Raw genomic sequence first — 13,203 nt, 5'->3', positions numbered from 1 at the left:
GTTTCCTTCTATTGTTCTGTACAGAGCTGACTAGGACTTCTGTTTATCCTTCAATTGGCCTTAAGCAATGTGTATTGGTCTAGCTGAGGTGCTGGTGATAGTCTTTGAAGGTGACATGCATGTTTCCCTGGTAACCTATACCTGCTGCTCTTTAATGTGAGCTGGATCAAGACAGGATGGTAGAGCTAATGCTCTGCACCGCCAGCTGGGATCAAGCTTCGAGACAGAGGCTATGACTTACTGGAGCTTGAAAGACTACATCAAAGCTGAAGCACCAGACCCTCCAAAACATTAGATGTTATAATGCAGATCACTGTCTCTGCATATCCTCTCTGCATATGGCAGAGGTAGATGTACACCACCCACCTAGCTCAGCTCACAATGATCACCTACTTTGCACAATTCTCAGTCAATCCTCCTGAAGCCACTCCCCCACTGAATAAAAACTGGGTGAGGCCCTGGGTCACTCTCTTGGTTTTGGAAAGCCATCTTCATGGCTGAACTTAGAGCCCCTTGACTCCCCAATGATTGAAAATATAATTTAGTGTCTTTATTTTTGCTGTGAGTTACATAGTAAGTGGTAGATTGGAATCAACTTGATGGGATTCCAATAACATAACTTTAGGATTATAAATATTGGCTTCTTGGACCAAGACAAGGACCTGGAAGTGTCTCCTACAACACTTGTTTGTGTAGATTTGTAACCAGTAATCTCCAGGCAGTATTCCCTCTGCCTACAGAGGCCTGGGCTTTAGAACCACTTTGGGGGCCGGGGAGATGGCTCTGGAATAAGCGCTTCCCTGGCAGGCACAAGGGCCTGAGTTCAATCCTTGGTTCCGCCAAAAAAAAAAAAAAAAAGAACCACTCTGTCTGCCATAATTTAGTATGGAACTTATATGGCCTGCTCAGTAAGAAGAAAGTGATTTTTCTTTGAATTAACATAATTTACTCGATAGTGTGAATAGTAAACAGAACCAATGGATTTTTTTCCATGAGTATTTAAAACCAAAGGAGAAAAATCAGGGTGTATGAGACAGTGCATCAGCCATACTAGGAGATACAGTCAGCTCTGGATAGCAGAGGCAGGGGTGGGGAGTAGTGCAATGGCCCTTGTGTTGCAAAGAAAAGAGGAGATAGAAGTTACTGATGTGATTTTGCTAATGCTGAGAGTTTGAAAGAGGTGAAAGGAAGATAGATTTGAAGATCTGAAAATTATGCATAGTGATGGAACCATTTTCAAATCCAAAGGATTTTAAATATGCATTTTAATGAGCAATTCCCCGTCAGCACACTTTGAAATAGCAATATTGAGGGGTTTACTTTTATTGTTCTTTTTTCAAAACTAAAATTGCTAAAACAACATCAACCACCACAACAAATCTTGTGTCCCAGGTAGCTTTTGTTTCCAAGGAAACATCTAAGAAGTAGGCAAGAAATCTCACAACAGATAAACAGTCCATAGCCTGTGGCCTATCCCTGCTCAACACAATCCTCTCCAGCAGTTAAGATCTCTTTTATTTTACCACCCACCTGCCAAGTCAATGTCTTTGGATGTCTATTTTCACCCTACCTTATCCAGTTGGTTGGGATCTGTGCATTAAGACCTATTTTCAGGTTCCTCAAGGTGGTCAGGGAAGAGCCTGATGCTAATTTGAAAGTCAGTGGGGATCAGACTCTAGCACAGTATTACAGCAATGACATTAGATTGTTGTAGGCAGCCACGTTAGATAGAAATATTATAGACAGTCAGGCAGGGCCAGGTCCTTGAAAGAGATAACGCAGAAGTCCATATATTTTGCAACTATGGAAGGGATGGATGCTCCTGCTTTGGGCCAGGTCTAAAGACCAAAGATCAAACAAGTACCGACCTCCCTAAAGATTGGCATCCGAGATTCATCATCACCCTGAGGGATAACAAGAATCATTAATCCAACTATTACTGGATAGCTACCCCATACAATCCTATTCTATATTCATGCTTGCTTGCTACATGACTTGTTTCCCCATTTGGTCCTGAACTTAATCAAGTTTACCTGAGCAATGGCACTTGTAATCCCATTGGTTGACCATAGTTTTGTCCCACATCCTGCCCACCTAAGCGATTTCCCATTCTCTTTATCTTAGCCCTGCATGGTTTCATGCTATAAAAGTCTCTGGAAGAGATAGCTCCCTGGGGAACAACCCACTTGGCCCCCCTTCTGTCCCTCTTTCAGACAGGAGCTTTCTTTCTCTCAAAACATACATTCTGCTCATAATCTCCATTTTTTCCTAAAATTCATTCTTTGGTTTTAGAGAACACGAACTCATGCAAGTCAGGTCCAAAGATTGTTTTTCCCTATGTCATTTGGAGGTTCCCTATATTGTTTGGAGGTCACCCACCCAAGACCAGTTTTTCTCCCTGAATCAAGATGACACTGGAAAATGCTTTCTCACAGTTTGCTGGAAGCCAATAAATAACTAATTGAACCATCACTGTTAATTCAAGAAAGGCATCAGTTTTAATTTGTCTGTCCCAACTCTGCCTCTCCTTTTGAATCCTGAAAGTTTAAATCTTAATAGCATAGAAAAAAGAAACACCGCCCCCCCCACACACACACTATAGCCCCCAAACCTGCCTTGGATATTTGATCTTTCGGAACTGCATAATATACATTGTCTTCAGTAACATAGTATATTCTTAGTGCCACATAAACTTGGATGTTCCAGCTGTCTGGAAAATTTGGCAGGCAATCATTCAATGGGTCTCTCATGGTGACTCCAGCTTCTGGAAGTATTAAAGAATTTTCTGTCAGTGGGGGTCATTTACATTCTAATAACAAAGTCTGTTTTATGCTATGGTGTCTGTTCCAATTAATAGTCAGCTGAGTTGTGCTCTTCTGACCAAGGTTCACTTCTCTGGAGACTTTCTAGGTGCAACAACAAATTGCTTTGCAATAAAAGCCATTATTGTAGGCAGCTAGATAGAAATATTATAGGCAGTCAAACAGAGCTAGGTCCTCAAGGAGCCAGTAGGAAGACAAGATGACTTTGCAACTTTGAGAGAAACAGACATCCCTGCTGTGGGCCAGATTTCAAGACAAAAGAGTAAACAAATGCAGCCACACCCCTCCCTAGGGAATGGATATCAGAGATTGATATTCTAAATAGGTATCAATCACCTTGAAGCCAGAGAGAGTCACTGACTCAACCCCCTACAGGAAAAGCCTCTGTTCTATATTCATGCCCATGAGCTAAGTGTCTGGCCTCCCCATTTGGTTCTGGATTTAATCACTTTTACCTGAGCAACTGTGCTTATACTCTTTTTGGTTAACCAGTTTTGTCCAATCTTATACGTACCTAGTGAGTTACCATATGTTCTACCTTAGACCCACATTATCTCATAGTTTTGCTGTATAAAAATCCCCTAAAAGAGGCTGGGGAGATGGATCAGCAGAATAAGCATTCCCTGACAAGTGCAAGGGTCTGAGTTCAATCCCCAGTTCTGAAAAAAAAAAAAATCACCCCAAAACACAAGATTCCCAGGCAACCCACGCTGGTCCCCCTCCTGTCCTTCTCTCAAACAGAAGCTTTCTTTCCCCCAATAAATATATTCTGCTCTTAACCTCCATTGTTCCTAAAAGTTATTCTTCAGTTTTAGAGAACATAAACTTGAATCAGGTATCTTTCAGGCTGGGAGCTTCATTCCCCCATATCACCATGACTGTCATGTCTATAGAATTTCCTTAATATGTTAAAATGATTGCACTGATTTGAGTTAGTGAACAGAAACTTTACTTTCAACATTACCCACTTTCTTTTTCGTTTCCTTACTGTTATGCTGAAATTTCTATACAAGGAGCCAAACATTTTATGAGGTTACTTGCAAAGTAAAAGATGACTCTGTAGGGCTGGAGAGATGGCTCAGTGGTCTAAGGCACCTACTTAGAACAAGCTTGGCAAAGCATCAGGGACCGCGGTTCAATCCCCCAGCACCACATGCCAGCCAGCCCCGCCCCCTGGTGGGCTGAGCTGGCCACACACACACACTACTGTCTCTCTCTCTCTCTCTCTCTCTCTCTCTCTCTCTCTCTCTCTCAAATAAATTAAAAAAAAATTAAAAAAAAAAAAAAGATGACTCTGTAACTGTATGATGATCTATTTTATTCTTTCCCATATGGCTTGGGGATGAGCATAGCTTCAAGTAAAATGATTTTGGTTCTGTGCTGTGTTAAGGATTCTAGGAATTGCTCTATACCATCGTGACTCGTGCCAGGGTCTTTCCAACACCAACATGTATTTTGACCTCAAATTATAACTTGATCTTCTTAAGAAGCTCAAATCACTGGAAAATAGGCAGAATCTTCTCATGTTTATAGGGGTTTTGATTTGCAGTTTAAAAAACCTAGAAAACTTTTAGAACTTTAGAATTTCTTAAAAGTTGTTTTACTATTATTAATTGCCAAATGGTGCCAAGATGTATTCTGCACTTTTCTGTAAGTTTATTTTGAGTTTTTTGTTTTTTAATTTAGTACTTTCCTATACTGAAATACAATGTCATTTTAGTCAGATTTACAAATATAATATTTCACTTAAAGTGGATCAGTTCCTTTTTGTGTATATGTTGATCTGTGAATAGATGGATATAGATATAGCTACTGTTGTAGGCCACTGAATTACATAGAACATTATAGGTAGTAGGACAGAACAAGGCCCTCAGAAACAGTCAGTATAGAAGATAAGATACTTTGCAACTAGGGGAGACAGACACTCCCACTGTAGGCCAGACCTCAAGACAAAAGATTAAACAAATGCATACCTCCTTAAGGATAAACATCAGGGATTGATATTCTAAATAGTTCTCTGACATCTTGAGAAAGCCAGGAAGTCACAAATCCAACCCCTTGCAGGAAGAGCCCCTATTCTGCATTCATGCTTGTTTGGTCCTTGACTAATTTGCCCATTTGATCCTGGATTTAATCAATTTTACCTGAGCAACTGTGCTTGTGATCTTACTGTTTGACCATAATTTTGTTCCACCTCATGCCCACCTAGCGAGTTCCCTAGTCTTCCACCTTAGACCCACCTCACCTCATGGTTTTGCTTTATAAAAATCCTTAAAAGGGGGCCTGCCCCTTATCTCAGTTCTTTAAGTGGCTGCTTCAACAAAGCAGTCAGGCTCAGGTTGCTGTGGTTCGATCCCCACAACTCAAGCTAGTCAAACCTGCCCTGAAGGCATTCGGAGCAAAAAAAAAAAAAAAAAATCCTGCCTTTGGGGCCGGGGAGATGGCTCAGTGGAATAAGCACTTCCCTGGCAAGCGCAAGGGCCTGAGTTCAATCCCTGGTTCTGAAAAAAATAATAATAATAAAATAAATAAATAAAAAATCCCTAGAAAAGGCAGATTCCTTGGTAACCCACGTGGCTCCCCCTTCTGTCCCTCTCTCAGACCAAAGCTTGCTTTCTCCCAATAAATATATTTTGTGCTTAAGTCCATTATTTCTAAAATTCATTCTTTGGTTTGAGAGAACACGAACTGGTCCAGTTATTTTCCAGGCTAAGAGTTTCCTCCCCCTATATCGCTGTGACATCCATCATGTCTACAGCAAAATTCATCATTCTGTTTGCATATGTCCATTAGCAAGCAAATGCTTCTCTCAGAGACTGTTTTTCTTTGCTTTGCTATAAAGACCACTCTGCCACATCTCTTGAGCTTGGAATGACCACAGCATTCCATTTAAGATGAACAAAAGTGAAATTCTCCATCCGTGTCCTATGAATATGCAGCCTTGCCTTTCCCCCTTTCCTTGCCTAACTGATGACAAGGGATGGGTCAGGAGCACTGAGCCATGAGAGGAGAGGATCTGCTTTTTGGAATAATTTGCTAACCAGTGAAAATATCTAGAACTTTTAGATGAATAGAAGACCATATATTCTTTTGTCTGAACTATTATATGTTTTGGAATTTTCAATGTACAGACATTTTTATATATATTTTCTGGTAATCTTCATATAGATTTGGAATGACATTGATATTATTATTTGCTGCTTTTAAATGACTGCGGATTTCTAGTGGTAATAAGGCCATGACTTATCAGTGCTGGAATTTTATCCTACTCTACTTCATAAGACCTTTATCATGTGTGTTTCCTTTAACAGAAATTAATAAATGGTAAAATTCCAGTCAACATCATATTTAAAATTTTCCTTTTCTATGTAATTAAAAAATTGCTTTTTTATTTCATTTGAAGTCTCAAGATGTTTGAGATGTCCATAAAAGATCTTGTTTTGAGTAAATTCCTATTTTTTATATTTAAGTTCTGTAGTTGCAACTACCAGGTTGGGTCAAGTTGAATGAGCCATAAGGAAAAAAAAAAGATAAGAATTTTTTTCATCAATTTGGAACATTCAGAGGCCATTTTAGAGGGATTTCTCATGTACATTTGTATTTATTTTACATACATGTACTAAATAAAAAAGAGTGAGAGCGCGCTTGCGCGCGCGCACGCGAGAAAGAGAAAGAGAGAGAGAGAGAGAGAGAGAGAGAGAGAGAGAGAGAGAGAGAGAGAGAGAAACATCGCTATGAAACACAGAGGCTAGAATAAGAAAGTCTAATACACATTTCAAAAGAATTTAGGAAGCAAACAAAAAACAGTGCACAGGAAACATTTGGAAATGTAGTACTTGTCACCAGCTTGGGACCCAGGAGCTTCCCCGATGGTGAGGTGGAGAACTTAACCAACTGCATACTCAAGCTGGCAGCATTTCTTTAGTAACATTTGCAGGGGTAGCATTTCTTTAATATTAGGACTCTGGAGGAAAACCAGAAAAGCCACACATAAGTTCAGAAAATGGAAGCAAATTGACTTAGGCAGCTACTTTTTCAGCCACAGAGACGGTGGTTGTTTTGTTTGTTTTTGGGGTTTTTTTGTTTTGTTTTGTTTTTTTACTCTGATTTTTTTTCTCTTCCTCTTTTGAACTGCTTATAACTTCTTTGTTATTGTTTTGTTTTCTTTAAGTGAATTTTACACATTTGTATCTGGTAATCTGAACAACAGCAACCACTGTTGTATTCCTATTACTTTGCTCAGTGAAATCTTGTATCATTTCTAATGCTGTTGATTTTTTTTTTCCTATCACTATTTTGTATTCTTTAAAAGTAAAAAAAAAAAAATAGGTTATTTTGTCTCATAAGTATAAATGCCATGTGGGCAACTATAAGCAGAGGATTCATGAAAAAAAGGAGGGAAGAGCTCTCTCACTGAAGAGAAACTTGCTATTTTTAATTATTTAGAGAAAGGAGAGTCTTTGTGAAATGAGGGTATTATAAAATATTTGCTGATAAGAAGGAAGTGAGGAAAGGACAAAGTAAATAAAAAGAGTTTCTGAGTTAGATCACATTATGCAGCTATTGTCAGAAATTAAAGTGCTAGTAAGTACTCACTGTTACTATGTCCTTAGCTTTCACTGCATCTAAATCAATGTACACATGATGTTCAGAATGAAGCAGAAAATTTGTGGAAGGCTTCTTGCATGGAAGCGAGCTATGAGACACTTCATTCAATTTTTTTGTATTATGCTCACTGAGGACCCCATTTCATTCCTACTTCTGCTCCAAGAACAGTCTCTGGCCATACAACTGTGTGCTTTAAGAAGTTTACTTCTATGTCATTTATATCAGATTTTATAATAATGAGTTACTGATAGAAGAGAAAACATATTGCATCTTATTACAATAGATTATATTCATGATCGCAACCTTAAGTTTGGGCATAGATAATGCTGTTATTTTTTGGGAGACTGAAAGTTTTTACTTTTTTTTTGTAATGACCCCTGTTAAAATTTAAAATGGACTGCTTCATGTTTTCCCTCACTTGCCCTGTGTTTTCCATCAAATTCTAATATACATTAAAATCTCCTTCCCTGTAACTCTGGTCATTCCTTGTAGCACTTAACCTTGAAAAAAAACCTTGTTCAAACCCTCAACTTGGAGATAAGAAAGTTTGAGAGGAGAAACACATGAAAATGGCACAGTAATATATCATTAAAATCATCATCAGTTCATGATGATTACCTGTAAAACAGTCCCTGAAAATTGAGACATTTGTCCTCCACTCTCTCTTCAGAGCTTCCCCTAAAGCTTTATATATATTTGGAAGTCCTGCCAGACCTGGAAATGCTGTCATGAATTAGCAGTGATGATTCTTTGTCTATAGGCAGATTTTCAATGACAATTATTTATGCAAGATAAAGATTAAATTTTGATTTGTGTTATAAGAAGATTTGTCAGTTTATTACCATAATTTGAGAACTATGATAAGTGAAAGACTAGAGAAGCTATCACCCGGCAAAAGCAGTTTGTCTGCCTGGACATTAAATGCTGTTTATACAAATAGCATATATCACACTTGTCTTGCCTGGCTAAATAAACATAATTGAAATTAGTGTAGCTTTATTTCTTTCAGTCCAGAGGAAGCTACAACTATAATTTTAAAACTTTATTTAACAAAACTGTATTTCAAATTAAGAATGGTTTGTGTTTTGTGATTTACAAAGAATCACTTTTGTTGCTTCCAAATTCTTTTTTTTTTTTTTTTAATGTGCGTGGTACCAGGTCGCACTATGCAGCTTAGACTCACAGTGATACTCCTGCTTTTGGCCTCCCCAGTGCTGGGATTACAGGCGTGGGCCACCACAGCAGAACTTTGTCCCCAGCTCAGCATGCCCAGAGGTGGGGCTGGCATGGCATGTGGTGCCAGGGATCAAACCCAGTTCCTGCTGAGCTATCTCACCAGCCCAGTTGCCAATTTTATAAGAAAAACTTCCTGTTTGTGTTTTGGTTTTCAAATAGAGACCATTCATATGTTGACTTTTGGTGGTGTACATGAAATTTGGAAAAGCAAATCTCCCTAGTCCATAGCGGTCACCTCTGCCTTTTGAGTAGGCAAGAAATGCCTGTCACTGGGCCTGCTGGATTGGCACATGTGCAGTACTTCAGGGAGCAGGGGTGGCAGTGGAGCTGATCTTTCTGTTGGGCTTCATGGATGTCCAGCCCCAAGTCCTCTGCTGTTGCCAGTCCTGCAGCCACATGGGAGGGTTGGACTTCTGAAAAAAATGAACTCTTTATGATAAATAATACTTACAAATTGATATTCAGTAATATTCAATTACATCTTAACTGTGGCAGTCTCATTAGTAAGTTTGGCTTTTTGCCCTTGATACTTTAATGTCATTAATTAAAGTATCACACTATGTTTTCCTTTCATTTCACTGGCTAAACAGTGAAACTGAGTGAAGAGTTGAGTCTTCAAAATGATTTCTAAATTATTTTTCACTTTCTCACCTCTATGGATCTTATGGCTAGCACAGGTTCATGGTATAAGATACTCATTATTAAAAGCTGATGTCTGAGTTATTATTTATGACATCTTATTATTCACATATTGAATTAATAATAGATGCTTCTCAAAAAATATACCTAGAATTGGACTGTCTAAAGTGAAAGTGCAGATAAATTCATAATTAATGAAGATTTTAAAAGAATTCACCAATAAATTAATCACAGGTTTTATGCTTAGGTAAGTTTAATTGCAGATGGGTGTAACAGGGATGTGAGCTTTGAAAGCTGCATTCACAAGGCTTCTGAAAGAGGATTAATGGATGTTAAGTGGTTGTTATGTTCATAAGTTTATTCGGCACATAAGAAAATACTGACATAAAGATGATAGCATCGTGTTTTACTGACGATAGCACTGGTGTCGCAGGCAGCTGAATAGATGAAAATATCTCAGTCAGACAGAACTAGGCCTTAAGAAGGAGCCAATATGGAAGACAAAATTCCTTGCAACTATGGGAGAGACTGATACTCCTTCTGTGGGTGAGACATAGACAAAAGATCAAACAAATGCATACTTCCTTAAGGATAAACATCAGGGATTGATATTCTAAATATGTCTATCACCTTGAGATAGCCAGCCATGAGTGCAGAAACAGCCCTGTTCTGTACTCATGCCTGCTTGCTCCTTGACTCACTTCCCCATTTAATCTTGGATTTAGTCAATTTTACCTGAGCAGCTGTGCTTGTGATCTCATTGACTGACCACTTCATGCTCACCTAGTGAGTTCCCCTGTTTCTCACTTGAGACCTGCCTCATGTCATAGATTTGCTTTACAAAAATCCCTAGAAAAGGCAGTACTGCTTGGGAGCTCATTTACTCCAGCCAGTCATGAATTAAACCAGAGCATAAATAAAGGCCACTTGAAGGCTTCAGGCATGTTTTAAAAGTTTAAAGGCTAACACTACACCTAGGGCAGTAGATCAGAGTGTCTAAGGCCTTGGGCTTAGGGCACAGACTGCCCATGATCTAACAGCACAGGGTGCCTGCTTTCACTCTAAGTAGCCGTAGTATGGGAGCCTCAGTTCACCTCTGTGAGAGTGTAGGAGTCCCGCTAGGTTCTCCTCTTGGTCCAAGAAGTTAATATTTGTAGTCCCAAAGGTACATTATTGGAATCCCACAGTTAATTCCAATCTACCACTCCCTGTGCAACCCACGGCAAAAGTAAGGACACTAAATCATATATAATTACTGGGGAGCCAAGCAGCCCTAAGTCCAGCCATGAAGATGGCTTTCCAGAACAGAGGCTGACCCAGTGCCTCACCCAGTTTTATTCAGTGGAGGAGTGACTTGAGGAATGACTGAGAATTGTGGGAAGTAGGTGACTACTGTGAGCTGAGCTAGGTGGGTGGTCTACATTTACCTCTACCATATGGAGAGAGGATATGCAAAGAAATTAATCTGCATTATGCTATTGAGATAGTATCTAATGTTTTTTGGGGGGTCCAGTGATTCAGCTTTGATATAGTCTTTCAAACCCCAGGAAGTCATAGCCTCTATCTCGAGATTTGATCCCAGCTGGTGGAGTGGAGCTTTGGCTCTTCTGTCCTGTCTCGACCCAGCTCATAATAAAAAGCAGCAGGTGTAGGTTACCAGGGAAACATGCATGCAACCTTCAAAGATTATCACCAGCACCTCAGCTAGACCAGTGTACATTGCTGAAGGCCAACTGAAAAGATAAAGAGAAGTCCTGGCCAGATCTGTACATTTCAATATGAGGAAATAGTGTGAGGCTCAGTCAAAATGGAGACAGTTGTTTTTCTTTCAAGGAGAGCTGCACAGGTGGTCCCCCACATAAGAGGAAGCACGAAGATTGCAAGAATAAAAACAGAAATGAGGGGCTGAGGAGATGGCTCAGTAGAATATAAGCGCTTCCATGGCAAGCCCAAGGGCCTGAGTTCAATCCCCGGTTCTGCAAAAAAACAAAAAACAAAAACGAAAACAAAAACCAGAAACAATTACAGATGCCTGTGGTTATGATGTGCCAATCATTATTCTAAATTATCCTTGCATAAAATAACTACCTTAGCAGACCTTTGGGAAGATTAAAACAGACAATGAATGCAGCACAGAGGAAGCATTTGATGAAGAATCATTACTTCTACTATTGTTCCTATCATAGCTGGTGGTACTGTTCTAGATGATCGGTCTAACTCTAAATTTCCTTCTTAATAGGAACTAAAAAACACAAAGCCAATATAAATTTCAGATCAGTGATGAATAATTTTTAGTGCAGCAGTATATGTGATGTAATTTATTGAATGCTACATTGGACATATTTATACTTAAACACAATCGAAATTCAAATTTAACTAAATATCTTCTATATTCATTTGTTAAGTCTAGCAATTGTAATTCTAAAATCTGCATGTAATTTGGTCTGGTGGTGGAAGGCTGCAACATGCCCATTAGTCATCTGCACTGTAGAAAGCATTCGGAAGAAATCCCTTAACTTAGAGAGATGATGATATTTTCTGGATGGGGTAGAGTTCCACACAGCTTTATACCTTCAGCTACTGCTATTCCATGCACCATTCCATTTCTTGTCTATTTTTTAAACTAAAGGAATATATTTTCAAGTATTTGGACTCTATTCTTGGTTGTCTGGGCCACTATTTTGATGCAGTAGTTTCATATGAATGATTATGCATGATGAAGTTACTGCAAAATAGTAATGTGTTAAAAATATACATAAGGCTTTACACACCTGTGCTCGGAACTTATTTCAAAGGAATTTTGCAGTTTTTTTGGGAACTCACAAAACAGTTTGTCAAATACAATATTCTGATTATAGACTATATCTCCAGACTAAGGAAACTCAAGCTGTCTGCTTCTAACTTATCTATCTTCAAAAAGAATGGCATTTATATAAAAGTTATTTCATATTCTTTATACTTTCTGAGTCGTAGTATCTATTCCCCAATGTCTTATTTTTTTAAATTATACTAAATGTTATGTTGCAAAATTGCATTTTATTCTCTCAGTATGGCAAGACACTGCTTGAGAAGAGGATTCTGATTTCCACGCTTACAGACATTTTTGCCCCTCTCTCCATATCACACATTAATCTAAAGATAAGCCATGCCTCACACACCATTTGGAAGTGATTCTCCAAAATGTCGTAGTTGAACATTTAACATTTCTTTTCTTTTATCTACAAAATCACACCTGTGAACATGAATATCAATCTACTTATGTACTTTTCAACATTGTTATTAACATGGGGTTACTGTATTAGTATTGCATTAATTTGCCAGAATATATATTTGTAAATCAAATGAGAACATTTTCTTTTCTTTTTTCATTTTCTTTCTTTCTTTCTTTCTTTCTTTCTTTCTTTCTTTCTTTCTTTCTTTCTTTCTTTCTTTCTTCTTTCTTTTTTTTGTGGTACTGGGGATTGAACTCAGGATTCTCTGCTTGCCAAGCAGGCACTTACTCTACTGAGCTGTCTTCGCAACCATGAGAATATTTTCTATTATAAATAATGAAAACCTTTTAGACACTTTAAAACATGGGCACAATGGCACCATTATTTCTTACTTTTTTGTTGTTGTTGTTTGTTTTTTGTATTTTAGGGGAGTGTCTACACGGTGTTTAGTGTCTCACTACTAGATTGGACTCCTAGTGATCTGCCCATTTACAGCCTCCCAAGAGCTGGGAATACAGGCGTGCACCACCATGCCCAGTCTCAATTGCAGTCTCAGCGTGCCCCAGGGGCTGGGCAAGCATGGCAGGCCCAAGTAATCGAACCTCAGGCCCTGCACCTGTTTGCAACTGCTTTAATCCACTGAGCTATTTGGCTGGCCTTGCTTCTATCTCTCTCTCTCTCTCTCT

Source organism: Octodon degus, unplaced genomic scaffold (assembly GCF_000260255.1).
Source record: "Octodon degus isolate 3935 unplaced genomic scaffold, OctDeg1.0 scaffold00186, whole genome shotgun sequence".
NCBI classification, from domain to species: domain Eukaryota; kingdom Metazoa; phylum Chordata; class Mammalia; order Rodentia; family Octodontidae; genus Octodon; species Octodon degus.
The sequence above is the reverse complement of the archived record's forward strand: the minus strand, read 5'-3'. Positions refer to the sequence as shown.